Source organism: Lacerta agilis, chromosome 1 (assembly GCF_009819535.1).
Source record: "Lacerta agilis isolate rLacAgi1 chromosome 1, rLacAgi1.pri, whole genome shotgun sequence".
NCBI lineage: Eukaryota > Metazoa > Chordata > Lepidosauria > Squamata > Lacertidae > Lacerta > Lacerta agilis.
The window spans coordinates 46,038,572-46,053,715 of NC_046312.1; the positions used below are offsets into that span (position 1 = coordinate 46,038,572).

The following is a 15,144-nucleotide window of genomic DNA, read 5'->3' on the forward strand; positions in this document are numbered from 1 at the left end:
TAATTTACAATCTTCTTGGCCATCACCAGCCAAGTGTTAAAATATTCCAGCCAAGAAGCACGCATGCTTAGATGTTCCAAAATCAGCCCACAATACTGCATTAATGACCAAATGCCTCACCGGCAGAGGTTGTTAAGGAAACCAGACTGTTCAAGCTGCAAATTATCAAGTGAGGCTTGACACTTGAGTATTGTGTTAACCTCTGTGGTGCTTGGGCACCTTCTGTTGTAAAACTTTTTAGAATCAGCTCCAGAAAAAGTGGGAGCTTAGAAGTCCCACATTTGCTGAACTCTCAGAGAGAACCACCTAAACCTATTAAGAAAGCTCCCCGTTTTTAGTGTTAAGAATGGCAATATGTCAGTGTGTTTCAGAAAATAACAGCTATTTGATTAAAATAACCGTTACTTTGCAAAACACCCTTGGGTAGTCCATTATCTGCATGAGTTCTCTTTTCATATTTTGCAGGAAGTGGTGGAAAGTTGATTTGAGTCTCCTCACGCATTTGCTGTTCACCACTTCTTGTGACATGCCCAGCAAGCAAAAAACACCATGCCGAGGAAGTAATCCATTATAGCCTGGTTGAGGCTGCCCTTACATTTTAACACATTTGGGGTGCTTTAGTCACGCTTAAGGAAGTGGTCTAGGTTTCTCTTGCCAAGCAGACTTTAAGTTCAGATAGTTCACAAGTGGAGAAACTTGTAGCATATAATGAGCAGTGGGGCTTCCTTCTGGCTTTGTCTCAGGCAACATGGTTCACATGTATACATGTTGTATTTATAGTGAAGTTATCCCTTGGGTATATTAAATACCATAAGAGGGACTGAAAGAAATAAGTCAGAAACCCATTTTCTCAAAGTTCTAGTGAGAAAGGCCAAACTGTTATAATAAAGTATTTTAAGTTGTTTTTATTAGCCTTAAATAATATAGACTTACTCTACATAAAGGACTGTTTGTTGCTCTTTAGTCTTTCCCAGAATTTGAGATATGTGGAGTTGGTATTGACCAGCCCAAAATAATTTCAAGAACTGGGAAGTTAACTAGGAACTGACTGAGATGTTTTAGCTCCTCCCACTTAAAGATACCATAATGATGTAAGAGATTCCCGTAACATTTATTATGGATAAAAACAATAGGGATTTATAGAAATGTAACTGCAGTTTTATCAAAATGGTAGAATATCAGTCTCATAGACAGCTTACACATTTTTTAATGTGAGCATTTAAATGTGAACATTTTAAAAACCTGAAACACCATTATACCGGTAATCATAATCAGATTTTGCTGCAAGAGAATGGGGATCATTTTTTAAAATACCAAATTGGGTTTTTCTTCCTTTTGTTCTCTCAATGCAATCAAGGTGTCTCTTTGATTTTGGGCATTGTGGCTTTGAATGAAAGAGTAGTCTCTAACAAAAAAATTTTTATGTACAGAATGTTTTCTTCACCATTCAGGAAAGTTTTTGAAACTCTACTCTCATATGTACTGTAAACATAGGCTGTAAAGCAGCAGCTTCTCTGCTGCTGGTGGAGGTGATGGGATGCCCTTGGGGGCTTCTGCCGCCTGAGGCAGTTACTTCACCCTGCTTCATGGGTGGGCCAGCTCTGAGTGACCTTCAGTGAGGATCTTCCTCAAGCAGCTGTGGCCCCAGAGAAGTAAATGAAACATGGCTAGTTCTCCTCTCCCATTCCTAGCTCCAGAAGAACCTGCAGACTGTGCTGGGCCCTGAAATAGTTGCATCAGAACATTTTGTCCTAGGGGATGGTCAGAAGCAGAGAGGAACCACTCAAGAGAGAAGTGGCCAGGAAAGAAGGCCTTAGCCAGGGTTGGCTGCTAACTGCAGCTCCTGTGAGAACCTATAAGGAAGGTACAAGGTAAACAATATCCCATGGAACTGTACGCATTTGGGCTAAGGATAAAATAACATGGAGCTTTTCCAGACAATGGTTTAATTGCTCAATAGATGTGCTGTTGTAAGCCACCAGTTGTAGAAAGACCAAAAATCACCCACTCTTTCATATACATTAATTCATATTTTACTGTTGATAAAATTAAAAAAAAAACACTTGAGCTTGCATACCTATTGTGATGGTGAGCACTATGTGGCAATGTGGCAGTTTGAGTAACACATATACTTCCTGGATAGTCCTTACCACAGGGACAGAAATTCTCTGTCCTCTGTACGACCATGGCCTGTGGTGAACTCCCCCCCCCCCGCTTTGCATTTCCTTATTTTAAAACATATTGAAGGGCCGTGCACTCCTCCTCTGTACTTCTCAAGACCAAGAGTGTCTATGAAGCTCTTTAAAAAACAAAAATTAAAAGTGCTGAACAACAGCAAGGCCATGAGGAGGAAGTAATCTGTGCCAGTTAAACAATGGGCCCCTTCCTACAAAGCAAGGCAGGAGGTTAGGGCCACTCTCTTATGGAAAAAGCTATTGTTTCAGCTCCTGGCCAGTCTTTCTTTGTTAGGGAAATGCTTGTTAAAAGCAATGGGTGATTGGCTAATATTTCCTTAATGGGAGGGGCTAATGCTTAGAAAAAGGTCTCTTGAAATCTGGAGAGGTGGAGACCTGCCCATGCTAGGAAAGAGGCTGGTCTAAAGTACCTGTGAAGAGGAATAGGCTTTGGAACAGAGGCAGGGAGAGTAATAGGAAGATGGCTGGAGGCATCTTGAGAGGAACATCTGACCAATTGGGAGACAGAGGAAGAGTAGAACAGTATGTAGCTCAGTGTAAGCTGCTGGGGCATTTAATCAGTGTAGGATAAAGTTTTGAAGTCCTACTTATGTTAGTGGTGGGCAGTCCCTAGAGTTCTGGTGAGATGCTAGTGGATCTCTAACCATTGCAGTGCCGCATTTCTTCTCCAAAACACTAGAGTCAGCAAATGAAACTCTTTGGAACTTGTCAACATTTTTGGTACTTCCCCTGTCTCAGTGAAAAATCTCACTGCACAAGCAACTCTTTTGACGTTTCAGCACTTTCACTTCCAGTCAAAGGCAGAACCAAGAAATGAAGATGCAATAAAATAAACTTCAAAGCACAGCAGTATCTCCACGTAGTTCAAGAGGGGGTCAGTTCAATGAGCATAGAGAGGTGGATCCCTCCAATAATTTTATAATAAAAAATCATAATACATAATATGGAAATACAACATGAGAATATAAGCAAGGAAGTCACAACAACCTTGTTGAAAATTACATTATTGAAGTTAATTAAAGCATCAGCTCTGCTGAAAGACTGGCTCCATTGGGCTGCTTCTCTTCCTGGACTGCTTCCATTCCAGCTGGTCATTATAAGAAGAACCATTTAATTTTAAGAATTGATGCCTGAGGTTGCTTTCTTTTTCACCCTCTTCCTTCCCCATCCCCTTTTCCTTTTGTGTCATGCCTTTTTAAGACTGTAAGCCTGTGGGCAGGGTCCGTCTCATTTCAGTTGACTGTTTGTAATCTGTTTTTGGAGCCATTTTGGATGCAGAGTGATCTGCAGAATCGCCATCATAATCTTTGGAGACTATCCTCTTCTTAAGTGACGCAGGTGAAAAGAGAACCTGCTTGGTTATGGCGCTCTGTCTATGGGATGCTCTCCCTAACATTAAAAACAATAACAACACTCAAGGTGGCTTGCAACACATATTTATTTTGGGTGTTTGTATCCCCATCCTTCAACAAATTTCCAGGCTTCCTTACAAAATTTTATTTAAATAAAACATAACAAGAGAATAAACAGTTTAAAAATTAAAAAGACAACAGCAGATAAAAAATAAGAGGGAGGAAAAAATATATCCAAGGAGTCAATAAAACAATCATCACTTGCCAAAAAAAAGGAAAGAGTTTCAAGAAACACCAAAGAAACATGGGAGAGTGAGTGAGTGTGGGCATCTTTAGGCAAGACATTCCAAAGCCCAGGCACAACCTCAGAGAAAACCTTTTCCTGTGCCCACACTAAAAGCATCTCACATATTTGTGGGACACAAAGTACAGTCTGGCTAGTTTAATAAGCACGCAGACTCATATGAGAGGTAATGGGTTTCAGGTACCCCAGTCTTAAGCCGTTCAGGGCTTTAGATAATACCGTACTTTTCCATATATAAGACGAGGGTTTTTTTTATTAGAAAGTTATGCTAAAAATTGGGGCTTGTCTTATACACTGATAATGCATAAGGGGAACGTGGGATTGGTTGCTGCTGCGCGTCAAGAGATTGTGAGCGGCTATTGGGCGTGTTATTGGTGGCTGCGGCAAGGGCTGTTGCTGATTGGCTGTCGCTGCGGCAATTGGGTGGGCGATTGCTGGCTCCTGGTGTCGAGGGGACAGCCGAAAGGTGGCTTTTGTGACACGTGCGAGTTGCAGTGTAGGTCATGCTGATAAGCGATTTTCGGCAATCCCCCCTAAAAAAAGCTCAACAACTTTGGGCAATTCTCCCCCCATTTTCTTAATTTGGAGTCCCCCAATATGGGCATCTTATACACAGGGGCATGTTATACATGGAAAAATATGGTAGTAATTGCAGTATTTTAAAACATTGTTTGCAAACTGCATAACAAAATATGGTTAAGTAGGAAATTTGAAGGATAGGTGTGTTTCGGTTTTCGTATTGTTTTAGAAAGTGTGAATTTTATAGATTCAACTTTAAAATGTGCACTGAATCGAATTTCTCCTCCATTCCCATCTGTAACCGTAGTCGAGTTTTCTTTCTCTAGAAACAAGTGCAGCTGGCAAACCAGCCTAGGTTGGGTAAAAGTCCTGCTGCTACCTGGATATCCAGGAGCAAAACCAGATCCAGGAGAACTCTCATGATGTGAACCTTAAGTTTTCAAGAGGAGTGCAGCCCCATCCAACAGAGATTGACAGATCTGCTAACCAGGAGCATCTGTATGTCTGCTCCCCCACCCCATCGCGTTGGAGAAGGTGGAGGGATTCCTGTAAATGGAGCCTGTCAGACTCTGTCACAGGGATCCCTCCATTTTGGGGAGTTGGCGGGCTCGCTCAGTTGAGGGACGGGAGCTTTCCCGCCCGCTGAGTCTCGCAAGGGAGCCCCAATGTCCTTACCGCTCATACACGAGCAGCAGGGACACCGGGGCTCGCTCAGCAGGGGGGTAGGGGTAGCAGGAGTCTTCCTGCCCCCCGGAGGAGCAGCGGACCCCTGTCCCTCCAGTGTGTGCACAAGCTGGAGGGATGGGGGGGGGGCTTCTTTGTGCTCCTCAGCCAGGGGGAGAGAAGACTTCCCCTCCCAGCTGAGGGAGCCCTGATCCTTCTGCTGCTTGCGCACAAACAGGAGTAGGATTGGTGCTGCCCAGCTGGGGGAGCCCCAATGCCTCTCTAGCTTGCATGCAAAACATGAGAAGGAACGATTGGGGGCAGGAGCACTTTAACAGCCCCCACCCCGCTGCCGGCTCGTGCAAGCTGTTGGCGGGCTCCATAAAACTGTTTGGCTGAGGCAAGGGCAGCTGCGCACTCCTCAGCTGAGTAGTTTAAAGAAACAGAGGGAGGAACAAGCTGTATCAGCACCTCACCGATGCAGCTTGCTTCTCCCTCTGCAGTGGTGTGAGGGCAGACCATGATGGCAGTTTCACTCAAGCAATTCACTGGTGAAACCACCACCGCTCCTGTGTCCCTCTGCCTCCAGCCCCCAGCTGCAGCTTGTTTCTCCCTCAGCACACTGAGCGTTGGTAGCAGAGGGACTCTGGAGGTGGCGGTTTCACCCACGGCAATTTCAATGGAGAAAATGGAGAAACACCCCTCGGAAGCCATTTAACTCCCAAGGCGCATTCAAAATTGGAAGCAATTACTTCTGGGTTTTCAGCGTTCGAAAACTGAAATGTTCGCCTTCTGAGACGCTCGTAAACTGAGGTTCCACTGTACTTCATATTATACCTGAAGCGCTTTGGCCCTGGAAGCCAGTGCTAAAGTGGTCACTACTACCATGTATCAAGGCCTACCTGCTCTGTAGATAATAGAGCACTGTTCTCTAGGCCTCACCAGGCACTAGAATAATTTCTATGTAAAACCTATTCTTTTTATTTAAACTGTGTTTGCAGCCACAATCCTGCTTTTGTGCTGTTCTTTTCAGCTAATTAGCGAGCCTCTGCCAGCTTGTTGTCCATCGCGAGGAGTTCACTCCTTGTTGCTAGGGCACACTGACATGCACCAGTGGTACTAGTTTCAAAGAGATGTGGGGGATTGTAGAGAGAAAGGGCTGATCAAACAAAATGTGTTCTTTCTTTTTTAATCCATCCTTTTGGCAAGGCTCAAAAGTTTGCAATGGAGGGGGAAAAAGCTGGGTGAATGATAAGGCCTTAAAAAGCTCATTAATTTGAAGCAAGCTAAGCTATGCTGGCGAGTTATCTTATCCTTCCTCAAAATAGACTTTTATCAAAATGGGAGAGCAAGGACCTAAAATGGTTTGTGCCTTTTAAAAAAGTAATTACTTCCTAAGGATTTTGTTGTTGCTAGTAATATTATTGTATGGGTTGGTGTTAAAGATGGAGCTGTAGCCTGTTGAAAGTGCTGTATCTGCACAGCAACCAACAGTGTCCTAACATACTTTTTGTCTTACAGCCTGGTCTAGATTCTAGCCAATTCATCAGCCAATGTCATCACATTCTGTTAGCATCTTTCATTATTGCTAATTTCACATGCTCATAAAGCACATGCTAAACCCCCTCAATATTTGGACATCTAACTGCTGTAGTGCCTTTGACTTCCCCCCACCCCCATCACAATTAGCCTTTACGCCCTACCTTCTCCACACAAAGGAGGAACAAAGAAGGGGGAAAGGCCATAGCTCAGTGGTAGAGCACCTGCTTTGCATGCAGAGGTCCAAGATTCAATCCCTAGCATCTCCAGGTAAGGGCCAATAAAGACTGAAACCCTGAGGGTACACTACCAGTCAATGTAGACAATACTGAGCTAGATGGAGAAATGGTCTGACTTAGTATCTTGGGGTCCTATGTCATCATTGTCTCTGAAATACCACTATGATTGCTGTCTTTCCACACCCCTAAAGCCCCATGGATTTCCAGTAGTGAGGAAGGCAGCTTCTGCACGTGCTGTAGAGGGAAGTGAGGGGCAGATGGGGCTTGTCAACCAGGGAAGATACCGGTAGCTCATCCAGAATAAGAATAACTCTGATTCTAAACCTCTGCTGCTGTGTGGAATATCTTTGTGGGAAGACAAGGCTAAGGAGTAAACCTACACAAGTCTCGAGTCCCTAAAACGGTTGGATGGTGTCTTGTGTGCTTTCTTCCAGCAACTCCTGCAGCCAAGTTGGTGCCAAAGTTATTGCTCTGCTTTCCTTTGGACCACACCAGTGAGGCTGAGAGAGAGGTCGTCTGAGCAGCCCATGACCTCCATACACACTGTCCAGGCTTGCGTCCTAGGAAGGCTCCGTGAGTGCTGTTAATACATTGGTTTGACTTCACTCCCAGAGGAGCACTCCATTACCTCTTAAGACAGATGGATGCCAACAACATTGAGATAAAATGCACATTAATTTTTAATTGTTTTCCACATAAAACTGTAAAATATAAACAAGAACATACCTACCCATAAAATCTACATTTAAATACTATTTTGTGACAAAATATGCATTAAGTGGTTAAATAGGAATTTCCACGTTCTTTTTAAAAATGGCAGCTTAATGTAGGACTGGGACAGAACCGACTTATTAATGAACTCATGCAAAACTAACATGGACCAGAAATAGAAGGATCTGTCCATTCCTGGTTAGCATCTCTGCTCAGTTGTGAAGCTCACTGAGTGATCCTGGGAAAATCACTTATTTCTCAGTAACCTAACATAACTCCTTGGGTTGTTGAGGGAAGGGAATGAGACCAAATTAGGCATTAGGTGGCCTAACTGCGGTAATTGTCTCCATAAAGAAAGGGTGCACTGAATTTAAAGTACGATGGAGGTGGGAGGGTGCTGAGTCCTCTCTTAAGATCCTCCCCCAGCTGCTGCTCTCCAGATGTTTTTCTTCCAGGGGAGCGACTTCTGATCTGGAAAAGAAAAGGCCCTGTGATTTAAATCACCACCTTGTTTAAATCACCACCTTTATAGGGATTCTGCTGTAACCCAGTTCTGACATATGGGTCTCTTGTCCTCAGAGAAAGGGTGGATACCAGCATAGGTGACTGAGGACTACTTCTAAGTCCATTTGGGACTAATTTTTCATGAGTGGTGAATTATTTATTTATTGTCACAGTGAATTGAAAAATGAGGGAGTGTTAAATTGACCTGCTGGGGATTCCACCGTTAACACAAACCACAGCTTTCTCACACACCATAGCTACAAATAAACTGGAAATTGGGCCCAAGTCCAATGTCGAGAGCTTGGATGATTACTTCATTATCTTTTATGAGGAAAGAGAAGAAAATATGGCAAAAGGCAAAAACTGATATGGTGTGTGGTGAAAGGGCTGCGACTGGTTACAAGCAGCTGCAGGAAGGCTTGACTTTAAATGGGGCCATGGCTCTGGGGGAGGATGGGCAATCTATGCCTATGTCATCCATGGCACCATACCCAAGATAGAGCCAGGTGGCTCAGTGGTTGTGTGGCACAGAAACTAAAACATGAGGAAGTGAAGGTAGGCCGTGGAGTTAGCCAAAACTGTAAGTGGTCACCCCAGGACAGTAGCATTTGGGCAGGAACTGGGCAGGCTTCAGAAACTAGGTGAGGAGCTACAGATAGGGGTAGGGAAGTGGAAGGGGGGGAGACAAGACACAGTAAAGAGAACTCATTGATATTTATGCTGTAGAGCTGTGCCCCCACCATGTCAACAGGGGAAGTAATGCTTTGTTTTCCCATGTGCTGTTTCCATTTCTTAAATTAGACTCCTGGGCTGCTATTAGCTAGGGGAGAAGAAGACAGAATACAAATACCTGACTTTCTTCCTCTTAGTAGGCTTTGGGGGTGATTTAAATTGGGGGAGACAGTAGGGTTGCCACATTGAGGCAAATTGTTGAGCTTTTTTTGTCAAAATCTCCAAAAATGTTTTGGAGGCATTTTTTAGGGAATTTGCCAAAAAAACCTATATTTCCAACATGGGTTTCCATACGCCAAGGTTTCCCCGAACAAATTGGATGATTTTTGGAAATTCCGCCCAGATGCTATTTCCGGTGGATGAATCCCAGCTATGTCCAGGAAGTTCCAGACATATGTCATCCCAAGGAAAAAGCACGGTAGGAAAAGCTTTCTCCTAGTACTGCAGCTCTGATCCAACTCCCTTTTCCTGGCAGCTGCTTTTAAGATAACACCAAGATGTCAGGAGACTTTGGTCCCAACAAAACAAATGTACTGAAAAGAGTGGGGAGGGGAGGAAGAGTAAGTGAGAAGCTTCTAAACGTGGTCTGTTGTCTGCAGCTCCTGAAGGAAGCCCACACAAGAGAGTATGCTTTTAGGGGTTGTGTCTGCTTTTGACAGTCTGCTTTTTTAATGGCACCATCTCCCTCTGAGCAGCTTGGGCCTAGGGCCATGGACCCCTGATAGCAATCTCTTCAGTATTCATCTCTTGACACTCAGCACCCATTCACCTGTAGCTGCACACAAGTCACCACCAGCAGCCACTACCCTTCTCTTCCTAGTCACGGGGTCCTGGTTCTCAGCTCCTCCAAGAATTTCATTCCATGTTCAAACAAAGCAAGAAGCAAGTTGTGCAGGTGAACTGTAGAGGTGTCTGCCTTCTCATGGAATGCAGAGTGTTATTTACGTTCAACAGATGTTTTAAGTTCAGATCTTTAAATAGGCAGCCCCTCCTTTTCGTTAATCCTTTCTCCCTTCTCTGCTCCTATAGTTTACCCCAAGCCATAGGAACAAACAGTGTCCCTTGTTGCATGAGGAGGACAGGATTTTCCACATGGCAGCTCAGCCTGAGAACAGTGCATGAATGTTTGATCTCATTCAGGTATCAGACATCCCTCCGCAGGCTGCTGTAAAGCAATCCGTTCCAGCTGAAGGCTTTTCTCTGAAGGAGGATCAGTTGTTAGAAGAGACAAGCTGAAGCAGGGAGCTGGAAATTCCAGGAGAGAAAAGACACCACATGCTAAGGATTCTTTGCTTCCTTCATGTGTGTGGTGTACACACACACACACATGAGAGAGAGAGAGAGAGAGAGAGAGAGAGAGAGAGAGAGAGAAAGATGAAACACACCAGCTTGCCTACTATGCAGTTTATCCATATGATTAGTCATGGACCAATTTTCAAAATTAAGTTCTTAATTTTATGTTACAGCTCATGGCCAAATTACAAGTGACACTGAGTCACATGTAGTTGCCCCTGCTTGCTTGCTGTTTCGTTTTGTTTAGGAAAAGCAACCATGGGGGCTGGACAGAAGAACAGAAGAAGGAATTGTGTGTGTGGAGGGGGGCACGTTTAAGTTTTCCTTTCTTGTTATTTTCCACAATGAATGTCAAACCTCCCCCCCATCTGCTTTCTCCCTCACAGGGGAGAAAAGATACGGATTCCTGCCCTTCTCCATCTCATTCCCTTGTAAAGTCTAATTCAAACAATCACCGGACTGTGTCTCTTGCCATCCAACGATAGGAGGTGGAAGAGGGAAAATGCATAGTACAGCTGATTTCAGTGTAATTCACACAAGAAAAGAGGTAGAAAGCAATCTGTGTCAGCTCTGTCTTTCTTAAAATATTTTATCTGGTCTTTAGTGTACATGCACTCTGTCTCTTTTTATGTAAAACAGAATTGTTTTAGGATGGTAGGGATAACTGGCATATATGCTTAGACATATAGCAGCTTATTTAAATAAAATAACATAAAATAAAGTTTGCTGTGTTACTTCTATAAAGCATGAGATGTGCATTTTATGTTAATACAGTCATACCTTGGTTCTTGAACAAAATGCATTCAGGGAGTCCGTTCAAACGCCGATGCTTGGCTCGTGATATACCACGATGTTGAAAACCTAATATCGCCCAGCCCTACTAGAGAGGGCTTCATCACTGGTCCATATCATGACTGGGTATGCTGCATGCCACTGCAAGCCTGCCCAAAGTGAATTGAGTGTAATGACACACTCACCTGTGTACCCTGAGCTCATTCTGGAGCTTTAGTTAGACAACCTGTTTGTCAATAATAATTAGCCTTTACTGTTCTCTTGGACTTAAGTGCACACCCCGCCCCCTTGATTATTTTTATTTTTAAGCAGTGATTAGTCTTCCCCTTTGTCTTTCAGTGCAACCACAGTTCAAGTCCCTTAACCAAATATTTAGCAGTCCAGCTTCTGGGCCTGTAAGGACCTGCCTGAGATCTTGTTGAGCAGCTGCCAATTAATTAGACAATGCTGGGCTGATCAGACCAATGGCCCGACTCCCTATAAGACATCTTCACAAAGTATGCCCTGCAGAAGAAGAGGAGAAATGGGAACCGGATTTTGAGAAGTGGACTGCACGATTGGGAGTAAATGCAGCTGTGTGTACTCTGTGCTTTGCTAGGGGTTTACTTATAGGGGTAAAGAAGAAGAGCAAGTTAAAGGAGGCTATCGGCAGAAGGAGAAATCTGAAGGATGAAAGAAAAGTGATGCAGTTTAAAGGAAGCGTCCAAGGAGTAAGGAAGTTTATGTAAAGCTTGATAGCGTCAAAAGAGGGGACATGAATGATACTTTTTAACCCCTAAATGCAAACCCCTAGCAAATTGAGCTGTATTTGCTTACAATTTCATTGTATCCTCAGTCTCTCAGGTTACTTTCCCATTCCCTCTATTGCTTCCCTTATTTTCAATTGTGTGCCTATTTGAAGCTGCTGTATTTAACACTTTATTATGAATTGTTTGCTGCCGTGAGAATATAAGAATGTGATTGGGAGGCCCTGTGTAAGTAAAGCTTGCTTATTTGTTTATTTATAATACAATGGATGCTTGGGTTGCAAACGTGATCCGTGCGGGAGGCGCGTTCACAACCCACACTGTTGCATCTGCGCACGCACGCCACACAATTCTGCGCATGCGCAAAGCGCCGAAACCCGGAAGTAACCCATTCCATTACTTCCAGGTTCGGTGCGGTGTGCAACCCGAAATCGCGCAACCTAAAGCGGCCATAACCCGAGGTATGACTGTAGTGCGGAAGGATGGGGTTTAATTTTGATGTACAGTTAGTGAATCATACTATTGGCTCCTCTGTCCCTGTATTGTGTGATACTGTGAGTGGCAGTTGCTTTTTAGGATCTTATGTTGGTGCTTCTAAGATTAGTTACCTGAGATCCTTTCAACTGGAGATGTCATGGATAATTCTGAAGCAAAAAGTTGTACTTTTAAATACCTGGTAAAATACAAGAGCTGAGTTAGTAGATTAAACCAAGACTACTAAGAGATAGATTCCCAGTGTCCTCTATGATCTTCACTGACACAATTTCTGAAGGTTATTTTACAGATCAAACACAGCTTTATTGTCACCCCTACAGATGCATTGTCATCATCCTACAAATGCTGTCCCTCTAAGTGACTGCCTGGATCATTTGTGTGGTCAGGCCAGGACCATGGCAAGCATCTCATCTGGCTGTCAAGAAGGATAACTAACCACTGGAGGGTTTTGAGAAGAGCCTTAATATGGCCAAGGCAGCTGGAAAGGTAAATAAAGAAGGGCTGATTCATGCAACCATTTTTAATGTGGTGAAGCCACCCAATTTATTGAGTTTTTTTGGCATGCTGAGCAGTCTTGGTCTGGTATCAGGGGAAGTTCAAGAGCTGCCATTGTTTTATTTACTTTATTCCAAAGATAGAACCTCATGTTTATATGAATACAAGATGCCTTGTAAAGTTCCAAAAATAGTCTCCACTTTCAGCTGAATATATCAAGACTATTCCCTAGAAAGGGGGTGTAGGCGTATCTGTTTTTCCCATAATTTCTGGTGTGGCCAGGAAGCTAGAGCAGAAGTTTGGCTATGCAGTGATAGTTTTCTTTCTTTCTTTTTTGCCCTTTAAAATATTAAAATTAATTTTAATAATTTTATCCCTGGTAGATTTTATTGCAAATATATATATATACTGAAGCCTAAACCTGATCTGTATGTCTCTTTTCCTATCTCGTTGTCTTGTCCCCAGCTTATTATAGTGTCTTCCTGTCACTATTTCCCCTAAAGTGTGGTGTCTTTTGCAGTCACCTTGTGGTGAAGATCCACAGGGAAGATGCCACCTGCAACTCAGGGGAATATTCAAATATGTTGGAACGGCAGGTGAGCTGAAAAATGCATTTTTGCTAAATTTATCAGTTTGTGATTTCTGCAATTTGGATTCTTCCTACAGCCTTAATTCTGTGTTTTGCCAAGTGTTTGTGCATCTTGGCACTTGGAAATGCTCCTGCTATTAGCTGAAATTAATTGTTTCCTGTAAGCATTTTACCTTATTTTATATTAGTGTTCTAACTTGAATATAAACAGCCTTGAGCATATGTTCCTGGACTACAGAGTAGGATATAAAATGTAAAATAGGTAAATAAGGCCACAGAGCCTGGGCACACAAGATACTAAATTCCATTGAGATTCAGCCCCCTGCCCCCTGCACACACAATGGCCCACACACAAGTTTCTGAAGCCATGAGCCCGAAAACCACATCTGAAGATGTCTCAGCCCTTTAGTTATATTCCCTTACTTACATATCTCGACTTGTGCAGTACAAGGCTTGTGTTTACTTTGTTGCCATGCCTTGTTTTTAACTTTGGCTTATGGTTGATGCAATTCTAAAACAAAACTAAAATCTCAACATGACTTATGAAGTACTATCATCATCTTTTAAAATTCTGGGATTTAGCAGAATTGTTTTTACAGTAAATGACCAAGATGAAAGATGACCCAGATGTGTCATTTCACCTAGGAACTAAACGGCTGACTCTGTAACATAGCAGAGCAAGAACAAAAGATGCTGCATACCAAGGATGAGGGTTCAGAGCCAAGGAAGCAAGAGGCTTCTCTGCTTTGGACTCCATTCTTTGAAATGTGTGATTTTTGTCCTTGGCCATGATCCCAAAGGTGTAGTGTGAATCACCTATCACTGTACCATAGGTACTGCAGTCTCAGCTGAAATCCACTTGCTCTTGATTAAGGAAATCAGAAAATGAACTCTTCTCATCTTTTGCAAAACTAATTAGCATTAAATAAAAAACAGATACGTTGTAAACCGCCCTGAGATCTATGGGTATAGAGGCAGGCATGCAGCACACTCAAAACTGAGTGCCAGACACCCCCTGTTCAGGATGGTAGTGCCAGGAGGCGGGCCACACCTGCAAATAAGCCTTGAATTTTAAAGGTGTCTTACTTGCAGGCCAGTTAGCAATATAAGAGCAAAAAAATGCATGACATAACAAACAGAAACAATAAACCCTTCCCCACAGTTTAAAAGGCCATAGATTGTTTAATTAGCTGCAGGCCTACAGGCCTGGAAGAAGAGAAATGTTTTTTTCCCTGGCACCTAAAGATATGTAACGGAAGTGCAAGGCGAACCTCCTTAAGGAGAACATTCTATAAGTAGGGAGCTCCTGCAGAAAAGGCCCATTCTCGTGTGGCTGCCCTCTGGACCTCTCGCAGAGGAGGCACACAAAGAAGAACTTCAGATGATGATTATAGGGGTTGGTTTAGTTCCTATCAGGAAAGACAGCCCTTGAGGTACTGTAGTCTTGACCTGTTTAAGGCTTTATAGGTCAAAACCAGCACTTTGAATTGGGCCCCTAAACTAATTGGAAACCAGTGCAGTTGGGCCAGGATTGGCGTAATATGCAAAATCCATCTTGCTCTGGTGAGCAACCAGGTCGCTGAATTCTGCGCAACTGAGGTTTCTGAACCATCCACAGAGGCAGCCCCATGTATAGCACATTGCAGTAATATAACCTAGAGATTACCAGAGCATAGATGACAGAAGTTAGGCTATCCCTGTCCAGTTAGGGGCATGGCTGGGCCACCAGCCCATGCTGATGAAAGGCACTCCATGCCAACAAGGCCACTTGAGCCTCAAGAGACAGCCATAGACCCCTAAGTCAATTGAAACTGACTGCTTCTATTATCTCACTTGGTTTGGAGGCATAGGTTTTGACTTGGTTGGTGATGGTGTGGATTATTGCCCCTCTCTGTGACCTGCCTGACCCTCTGGCATTACCTTCACCATCCCCACTCTCTGATGAAACTGACAAGGTGGTGGAAGAGGTGGGAAGA

At 43.4% G+C, this 15,144-nt stretch overlaps 1 long non-coding RNA gene across 1 annotated transcript in view; it reads left to right on the forward strand.

Moving 5' to 3' along the window:
• Positions 1-11,668: 11,668 nt before the first annotated feature.
• The window catches only part of LOC117045792, a 29,585-nt gene continuing 26,109 nt past the window's right edge, over positions 11,669-15,144 (forward strand). Inside the window, exons 1-2 of the long non-coding RNA XR_004426467.1 lie at positions 11,669-11,817; positions 12,405-12,570. This is a non-coding gene — a long non-coding RNA (uncharacterized LOC117045792). The remainder of the gene's footprint in view (positions 11,818-12,404; positions 12,571-15,144) is intronic.